Source organism: Trachymyrmex cornetzi, unplaced genomic scaffold, assembly GCF_001594075.2.
Source record: "Trachymyrmex cornetzi isolate Tcor2-1 unplaced genomic scaffold, Tcor1.1 scaffold85, whole genome shotgun sequence".
In the NCBI taxonomy this organism is placed as follows: Eukaryota; Metazoa; Arthropoda; class Insecta; order Hymenoptera; family Formicidae; genus Trachymyrmex; species Trachymyrmex cornetzi.
In genome coordinates this window covers 712,976-724,081 of record NW_017300191.1, presented here as the reverse complement: position 1 = coordinate 724,081, position 11,106 = coordinate 712,976, and positions in this window count along the sequence as shown.

Here is an 11,106-nt window from a genome sequence, read left to right as displayed (position 1 = left end):
TTAAAGTCCTGCCGTTTTTCGTCTCCAAAATTGATTTGTTTCGAAGGGAAATACCTTAATCAAAGTATTATTAATAAAATATTATTAATTAGTAATAAAATAGAAAATGGAGGAAATTACTAAGATATTCATTCATCTTCCCTTCGAAACAAATCAATTTTGGAGACGAAAAACGACAGGAATTAAGTTTAACACCTAATAAAATATAATTATATACTTATTCAAATATACAAAAGAATAACACATTGAATAATTTCTCGATTATGCTCACATCAATTGCATCTATGATAAGATGGACTCTTACGAGTCGCATACAAAACATAATAGAATATGACACTAGTCTATGCGCGCTTGTCAGCATTAATTATTATCGAAGAGATTCGAATGCACTGCCGCATGGGAACTGGCAAGAAATATCACTACAACGTTTTGCATAGATTTATGAGAAAGACTGTACGGTGGCCTCAACGTCTGGGGGCATTATACCGGGAGCGATGAGAAAATCCAGCGTGTAACATAGAACCGTATGACTGGGAAGCTTTTTTAACCTCCACTTTAATCTCAGCCATGCTCTCCTCCAATGCACTTGTACACAATTGGCCTCTTCTGCTGTTGGAATCAATCACGATACGGAAATCATTATGCGCGACTGTGGGAAAAAATATTCGTCTTTCGTTTATTACCATCGACAAGCTGCGGAGAAGTTCGACAACAGTTTCGCTATTGCCTTACTTGACACAGTTTTGTATGTATGTACATACCTGTAATCTACAATCTTATCTTTGGAACTTCTCTCTCTCTCTTTCTCTCTCTCTTCCTCTTTATACTGAGAGAAAATTTTCGATATTTACGATCATAATTACGTGTTATCATAATTATGATTATTAATGTTCTAATGTTAGTAATAATAACTGTACTTATATATAGTAATTATTACTAACATTATAGCAGTATTAATTAGGATAATTATGATAATAATCATAATAATGCTAATTGCTATGACGAATTTGATTGGACGCATTTAGTGCGCATTGGTACACATTAAACACAAATTAACATAAAGATATGTTTATTATGTACATAGAAACCGGTTAAACCGTGTGAAATATTCGATATATTTTATTATGCTGTTAAGTTAAATATGTATTTTAGAATTTGAAATATTTGCATTTCACTTTTACATTCAGATTAAATCAATGTATAACGGCTTTAAAATATTCACTAATGCGCACTAGTGCATTCAATCGAATTTGCCATTAGCAATAATAATAATTATATACATATAGTTATTACTAACATTATAACAATAATAATCATAATTATGGTATCATGCAATTATAACACAAAAACTTTTGTTTTTGTGAACAACAATTCTAAAACTTTCTCTGAGTATATTATCTGAATTCTAAAATATGGCTTGACATTTGCCATTTCAAATGATTGCAATGATCAGCGAGAAAATTAAAGCGAGAGGAAAAGTTTGTTTCGAAAACTTTTGCAAGTGCTACGTTCTCAGTTATTTCAAATCGTCAAACGAGTCTGGCGACGCTCGTGCCGCAATTTGTTGTAAATCAGGACCGACCTACTATCAAATAGATCCACAAGGTCTCGACGATGAGTAACAATCACACGCGAGCGACCGCGAGCTCTTCCCGCGAGTCGCGGCGATTTTTTACTCGAGAATACCGGTACTTTGTATTTACCGACTTATCGCTATGCAAACTTTAATACGAGTTACGATAAAAGGAACTGAAAACTTAAATCGTTGAATTTCAACGTGAGAGGTATAGCTTCGGAGCAAACGGAGCAGAAAAATCGAGAAGAGGATCGGCCATTGCCATCGACCAATTAGGAAATTGATGATCATCAATGAGCTAACGATGTTTCGTGGGCGTGTAATTGCCGGAATTAGCAGGACTCGCCTCCGATGGCAGCTATGATCGAAGCTTTAATCGGAGTGTTCTCATATAGGACGGTACTTTGGACAGAGACTAGGCATCCGCTGTTTGTTTGCCACTTCCGGATACGATCAGGTCCAGGGGAGATTTCGCAGCTGTTCCGATTATCACGCGGATATGATGCCCCGAAACATGTTTGATCAAACCAAAACTCTGCTAATTTTTTGAGAGTTTTTACGCCTAGTCTTCGAAAAATATTAATTATGTCACTTAGTCACTTAGTCACTTTATTCCGACATACAGTCGTGTAAAACTAATTTAAAAGCTTGACAATGAGTCATAATATTAGAGAGGCATAATCGCTATGCAATCTCAATCTGCGTGACGGATGCTAATCTGATGTTGAGATCAGTTCTTCACATTGTTTATTTGATTCAAACAGATCCTCCGCCGCTAGTCATTACACTTGAGATTAATGGCTCGTAACCAGGCGACGCGAGAACTCAGTGGAGTTACGTGAATACTTAACGTTGTGGCAGTACGAGGCCAAGGTTCTGCTTGTTACCCACGTCCCGCTTCGGGCCCTAACGCCCGGTAATTATTGAAACGCGCCACATGCTATATTCGCGGACCCCAGCTCGTCTAATTTTCTTATGAATAGAAAAGCTGCAATTTTTATTCAGTGTTTGATCCGATATACAGTTAGTAGATAGAATAATGTGAACACCTGGAAGATACACTACTTGTTTCACTAATAAGAAGTTGGTCTATTATTTGTCTTTAATACAGACTTCCTATTCTTGTTAGATAGGATCATACAATGTTCAAATAAAAGAGTGTAACGTTACCAATGTAATGTTATATTATTATACTATTATATTATATTATTAGTTATAATATTATGTTATTATGTTATATAATGTTATACTATATAATACTATTTTTTTAATATAACATCTTCCAATTGTTTAAGAGATGTTAGAGGAGAAAATTTGCTTCGCATTCTGCCCTTCAAAATTGTTCATAATGATTCGATGATATTTAAATTGCGCGATTACGCTGACTAGGAAAAATATTGAAAAAATTTGAAGAACAATGGACAATTTTTGAAAATAGAATAAGAAGCAAGCTTCCTTTTCCGACACTTATATAACATCACTTGTATAATTGAAAATGTACTAAAAGAATAGTACAAAATTTCATTGGTGACTATTCAAGCTTTACATGACTGTAGTTCAAAGATAGAATCTGGCAAAAGATAGGTCAGTCTTCTATTAATACAGGAAGTGTAATTTACTTCTCAGGTTTATATATTATTCTGTCTATTTTCTGTATCTTTTCATTAATCGTTCTTCCAGTGTCTGAATTGTCTGTTTCTCCCAGCAAGAGTAACAAGATATCAAAAATAGAAGATGAAGTGTGTGTTACACATAAAGTAATAAAATCTCATTACTCGATAAAAGTTCAATGTTACGCTGAGTAATGCGCCTTTCGACAGGCTAGCACGAAGCATGCGATGGACGTCAGTTGATTTTCAACGCACGCGTTTCGAGCACGCTACCGATAATTATCCGACCTCGTGAAGGAAGATGAAAGAGTTGAGCAAACTCGGAGAGTAAATTATGCCTAGTACGGTGCGCGGTATCGACCAAACTCTTCGATGAAACGTCGCAACGACCTGCTGCAAATTGCGAAACACCGGTATGTGGTTGGTTCCATTAGCAATATCATCTCTGTTGACAGTCGTCCGTACTTGAAGTTCAGCGACCGGTTGAGTCCTGTTGTTGCGAAAAGAGCGCTTTGAAGCGACGGGCACCTATTCAACATTGAACGATTCTCCCACCAGGAAGGGAGGAAGGGCCTACTTTCTAATGGAACCCCATCGGTTAAGCGTCACATTCAGAAGAACTCGGCCAAGCGATACTCTAGTTAATAGTGTCAATATCTGACTTTGGCACGACGCTTAATGCAGGAGTTAAAACGTCTGCTATTTATGCGCGTCTCATAACGGGAAGCTTTCAGAAAAAGCAGCTAATATTGAATATCTTCTCAATCCTTTCATTTAAATTGCAGATTAAATTGCAACATGTGTGTTTTCAAAGCGTATAAATATTCGTTCACACAATTTGCTTGCTGTATTTACAATACACAATATATAATGGATTATTTATGAAAGATGATTTATTTGCGGTAGAGAAGATAGTTTAATTGAATACTTATTGCGGTTAATGGTTACATTTATAGTAAATAATTGCCAATTGCGTGAAACAACTTACCGTTACGTTATATCAAGGACATGCTCGTCAATCATATATCCGTCTACCTGTATAAATGCGAAACACACTGCGATAACAGTTCAAACGTACACAGCGATGATTACGTCAGCTTTAAAATTATATCGCACGCAACATAATCGCCGGAATCGTTCGCGCAGATAAACGAGTATGCAACAAAGTACCTCTCGTAACGCATACTGATCATGTCAATGGCTGCACTTGTTACAACCGCTACAAGATACTTCACTTATCTCTATAAAAATTACAGCCACTTTCGGAAATTTATTTGCAATAATGAGCAATGTACACATGACATAAATAACATTTCCTACAAAATACACTTGCAGATTATCCAAAAATTATGTCATGATTAATTAATATTATTTAAAGATTCTAATCTTATAATAATATTTTTAATTAATTTTATTTTTATTGATTTCATTTTCCAGTTTTACAATACATTTTTTCTCTGATAACTGTAGTTTTCTTAATCGTTAACATTTTCTTAATTGGCTAATTAAAAAATATACATATAATCAACTGACAAAAAAGTCAATAATACAATTAATGATACAATTAATAGGAATAATATATGTATAATTGAGATTATACATATATATTTTAATTAAACGATTAAGAAAATGTATTACAGTTGTCAGAGAAAAAATGTATTATAAAACCAGAAAATAAAATTAATAAAAATAAAATTAATTAAAAATATTATTATAAGATTAGAATTTTATAATAATATCAACTAATCTCATGACGTCATTTATACTAACTTTGGTCATAATAATAGATGATGTAATATGTCATATCTCGTGAACGTGAGTTACAAGTATCTAAGAACACTGGGACATTATGATTATTTGGATTTCACAATTTCAACGGACATATAACGGTTTCATATTTAATATTCATAATACGACTGCAGGAAATAAGGAAGTTACAAAACAGGCAATCGATGTATTGTCGCATGTTTTACCAGAGATTGCATGTTTATGCACACAGGAAATATCTATTCATATAAAATATGCATATAGGCATACATTATCAATCAGATTTTGTTGAATGTCGAAATTGATCTCAAACGTAAGCAATATAATTAATTATTAACCGTGAAATAAATTGAAAAACTGAAGTTTACAAAATTTTAATTCATTTTATTATATTTATTTATTTACATATATTTTAAAAGTGTGTTAATATATGTTTATTTGTTTATTTATTATTATGATTCTTCATATATATATACACGTATATTTTTTAAATATAATAGCGTAAATATAGATTAGTGCACACTTATATAAATGTATCTCACGCACAACTAAGGTAAAATATAACTCAACAAATTTTTCGAGCTGGCAATCATTTTAGAACGCTATTAAAGAATAATCTTATCTTCGTCACGAACAAAGTTTCGCACAAACTTAGCGTGTTAGCTTCAGGAAGGCAACTTTTCTTGCATTGAAAGTGCAGCATGTTGGCGTCAATATGCCCTTCCATAGCGTGTATCTCGGTGAGGGTAAACTAGGAAAGGGAGCGCGTAGTCATACAAAGGCTTGGGTAAAGGGCGAGGGTAGAAATTCTACGAGGGGTTTCTCGGTGGTAGTAGACGCAGCAATCGATAATAAAACGGCGCGACGACGCGCAGCATCCGTGCTACAGTGGAGTCGGTTTGCGTCGGACGTTTAAAGGTTTGTTGAATTGCGATCCTTTGTAGAGAATGAAAAGGAGGCACACGAGACACAAATTCTAAATTAAGAGATCAATTCTGTATGTTGAAATGAAGTGGAAATTACAAAAGTGAGTGAATTTACTAGAATATTTATAATTTTATTGATTAACATCTAGTAAATTTGGACAATTTTATCATTTTTATCTTGTTTCAAAATATACAGAATCGACCCTCAGGGCCTCTTTCATCAACTTCTGGTTAAATTAATCGACGATCAACTCACAGAAGTGCCAACAGCAGTTTAATGTATCAGAACGTCTCCTCTCTTTTCCTCTTCTAAGACAAATTGTATTTAATTCTCACGTTGACAATCGTGATGATTGTGTTAACCATTGATTAGTATTAATCGGTTTGGTGTTTATCAGTAGTTAAAACATACTGAAGTAGAGACGTGAATATATCGTTGATAATAAAATTAATGTCTTTAAAAATTATTTACATGCGTAATTGCACAAGCATTTTAGCGTTATCACCAAGGACAAAAAGTGGATAAGATATGAAGAGTAATTTGTTACATTAAAATTTATTCTTACACTTTTCGCGGTGCATTCATCTGAGCTAACAGAAGGATGCCTTGTAATTGTCTTGAAGACCTTTTAAAACGAATGAAGTATTCCATGTGACACGTAAAATTACTGATTGTCTTATACAATTGCTCGATATCGTTCGTAATGCGTTTAATAAAAGACAGTAAAGAGACAGTGATCGTCTTTAATTTGCTTGAAAAGATCGATGGGACACACCCGTGGCAATTGTCATTATTGTACGTCTCGAGATGTCGAGGCGTGACCGATTGCCTGTGCATAGGATTGCCATTGCGCGATATCGCCTTACCGATAATTTTACGACAAGCGTCTAATGGACCAGATCGTCGTCTCGATCACTTAATTGTTCGTGCCTTACTGACGCAATTGACAGTCGCGAGCTACCCGCTATGTTAAAAAAAACTCATGGTTCAATTAACAATCGTTGCTATCTTAGATCAAACATCGTTTTTATACAGATGTAGACGAACGTGTACACGTTACTTTATTAGAGGCGTGATGAAATTACAACGTAGTTATTTTTGTTTACATTCTTCTTTAAAAAATCCCATTTGCATTTATGAACGAGATCATGATTATAAATAATTAAATAATAAGAAATAAAAAGTAATTATTTATTATAATTACTAATTTTCAATATAAAATGTTCCAATAAACATCCCCCCCAATTAAAAGTAACACATAACATCAATATTATAATTTTACACTCAATAATATAATTATTATATGTAATCTTCTTACGGACTCTCCCAAATTTAACAACAAAAAGACTTCAAAAAACAGGGCGAATAAGAGTCAGTGTGGTAATTAATATGCAATTAATTTTTCAAAAAAATAGAATCTTTATTCCAAAAATAGTACGTTTCAGTTCACTTTGGAACCATCTTCAGCAAAACAAATTAAAAATATCAATTCCTTTATGTCAAAGAAAAAAATCACTATCAGATTAGCAGATTTGATGTTATAATCCCAAGACATAGAAGGAATTCGTCTCAACATTGGATCAACTAATATATTTTTGGATTGAAGAATTAAGATTGCGTATTAATTACCACGCTGACTCTCCTTCGCCCTGTTTTTTTCGAGTTTTTTGTTGTTATTATTATATGTGTTATATTACATTTATATTGTTAAAACTCGGTTGTTCTTTCGATGAACTTCAGCTTACTATCTTACTCTTTCATTAGCATTCTTTTATGCTCTTATACTCTTTTACTCTTTTGTTTATCCAAACCAGAACAATAATTTTGAAATAATTGCACGTTAAAATGTTGTTGAATCCGGATTATTTAGGCAAGAAAACTTTCGTACGACAGCAATAGATTCGTGCTAAAGATTCTAAATAGGAGTAGAGAGAGAAAGAGAAGAGCAAAAAGCGCGTGCGTGAATGCGTGCGTCTGTACATGCGTGATTGCATGACTGCGTCTTCATCGAATCCAATGGCTTTAAACAGGTATCTACCGGTCTACCGGTTCACGCGCCAAGAATAGCAGCGTGTCACCTTTTCGTTATCCACCGACTAATTCCAAACATACAATATAGACATATCGGCCTGTTTACTGACTATTTTACGTTTAATTACTGCTACTGTCTAAAATTGTTGTTTTGTTATAAGATATCTTTTTAATGTTAAAAAGAAGATATGACAAAAAGTAGTTAATTTCTATAGGTAAATATATAATATTTTGTAGATACATAAATTTCTAAATAAATATTATATATTCTAATATACAATATATTCAATTGTATATTTACAACAGCATTTTCTAAGTTAAATAAAATATAAATTGAACCGCAAATTTAATATGTTATATTATATAATATGATAAAGCATCGATAAATTACATGGTACTTAAAATACGTACAAATATTTCAATATAAATATATAATTAGGTTTTTTGAAAAGTTTCAAAGGCATAAAAAATAACATACTTATAATGTTGGCTGATGGGTGTCACTTAAGGGTTTTTATATTTAGAAAATTTCATTGTTATATACAAATTGTTATATATAAAAACGCCTACAATCAAATTTCACGAGACGAATTATCACATGTGTTGAAAGTATAAAAAGATCGCTGTCACAATGACCACCGCTCTAAATATTTGTAGAAATGATCTATTGTAACGTTGCGACATCGAGAATCAAACCAATTTGTTTTTTAATAGAAAATAAAATTTTTTGTTTCACAAAAGTGGAAACCTGTGCAAAGTTATATAGATTATTAAAAAATATATAGTAAACCTAAAATCTAAACTAATATATGTATAGTAAACCTAAAACCTAAACTAATATTATGAAATATGGGAATATTAGATAAGCCACATATTATCGCGTAATATCGTGTAATATTAGAGAACGTGTTAAGATTGCGCAATGTCCATGTTTATTGGTCTGCTTAGAGAAGTCCGAGCATGCAGATATCAATTTTGCAATCCGCTTTAGCTTACCATGTCATAAATATCAATGACGAGTTTTGTGACCACATAACGTTCACGAGGATAAGAGACAGGCGAGACTATCGATTCCCATCGGTATAAGAGACTGTCCACTGACATGTTTCAAGAGGGAACCTTGCAGGGCTTCCGTGGGGTGTATTAATGCTCTTCGAGTGAACACAAGGCTGCTCAGAACTCTTATACGTAAAAGAAAGAACTGTTTTCTTTTTTTATCTTTATTTCTCTTGAAACAAGTTAAAGCTTATTTTTTTGTAAATTTATTTACTTAGAAAATTACAATGAGTGGGGGAAAAAATGTTTTTTAAATAGAAGTAAAAAATTGTTTACTTATGAAATTTAATCAATAATTATATTTATAAACCTGTTGAATGATATAATAATTATTATATATATAGAAATTATAGTTAAAGTCCCATCAAATAATATTAATAAACTATTTTTAAATACAAATAATGTAGATATAATTATATACTAATGCATTAGTTTTTAAACATTTATATATTTTTATTTTAAGATAAAATAGTTTATGAAAAAGAATTACTTGATGCGCACATTGGCTTCAGGTAACTAATAAACACACAAATATGGGATGCGAAAGCTCATGATAAGCGAAAGCTTTACACTCTGTCGGTATTATATCATCTACTCTGCTCGACTGGTATGGGTTTTAAACATTTGAGCTTGCCGCAAGCTGTGCTTTCCTACTGAAGAAATTCCTTTATTGATCTAGTCTTGCTCTACCGACTGTATACTAATTCAATTATACCATACGTAGGTTTGGTCACTCAGTAAAAATTAATTCCAGCAAAATTAATTTGATAAATTATACGAACAAATAATCAAAGCATTCTATATGATTCATCTGGCACGAAAGTACAATCAGTGGATACAGAAATTAAATTTTACATGTCGGAGCAATTACATTTTCCAAAAATGTAATTTAACAAATACAGAGATTGTATGAGCTGTAATCTCAGTTATTAAATTTTAGATTTATTATATTTATATATAATATTATAATTAAAAATGACATACCAATGAAAATATAAATACACAGTAACAGAATTCGTAGTTATTAAAATTTTGATAAAAATTTCGATAATACGCCATTTCGTATTTGCTTCGCGGTCTCACATTTATTTGAATTCGTGCTTCTATTAATTGCAAACGATCGATTCTGCGTGACAGGGTAGGCCAACAATGGAAATTTCAAACGATCATTCATCGGTGACGACACTGGCATGCAACCGAAGGGTTTTAAATCTATATGACTAAATCCTTGTTCTTTTGATTGTGTTTCATCAAGAGGCACTGATTTATTACAAATTATCTTCATAAAATATTTCAGCATGCATATCTAAAATATATTTAAATCAAATTGATATTTAATATAAATTAATTCCTAAAGACTCCTTAATGATACAAAATAGTTAGATACAACAGGGTAATAGGAGTCAAAACAACTTTATTAATAATTAATCCGCTTACATGTTTCGGCTCATCTTTGATCCACCCAAAAAGAAATTTTTTTGTAATTACAACATCATACTGTCTCTGAGGATGACTCAGAAGTGAGCCGAAACATATAAGCGGATTAATTATTAATAAAGTTGTTTTGTTAACCGTTTGGTTTGCACAAGAATTACCGTGCTTGACTCCTATTGCCATGTTGTATCCAACCATTTTATTTCAAATCGATATTTATTATATAAAATTAAAATTTTTGCTTTATTTTAGAAAATATTTCTTTCTTAAAAGTTTCTTTCTTAAAAGCTCTAAGGCAATTTTTACACATTTATTTATTTTATATATCAAAATAAAACGATATTTCAGACGATTATTTCTTGGCACTTAATAACAGCTAATCACTCAGAAAGATCATTATATTATATATTGCTCATCATGTACAATGCACATGACAGAAAAATTATTAATGTGTGAATTTCCTATGTGTCACTGGGTCACGACAGTTATATGTTACAACAACTATATGTATATACATTGTAGATAAACGATTTCTCCGTACTAGCATTTTCACTCCTGCCGTGGGCACGGCATCGATTTCTTAACCACGGCATTAGCATTATACCAATTTCGCATAGCGCTTAACAGCCGTCAAATTCTACGTTCGTACATCTCGGTAATTTTACGGCCACCTAAGCAATTCGTAACCGCGCAATCGATTTTGCA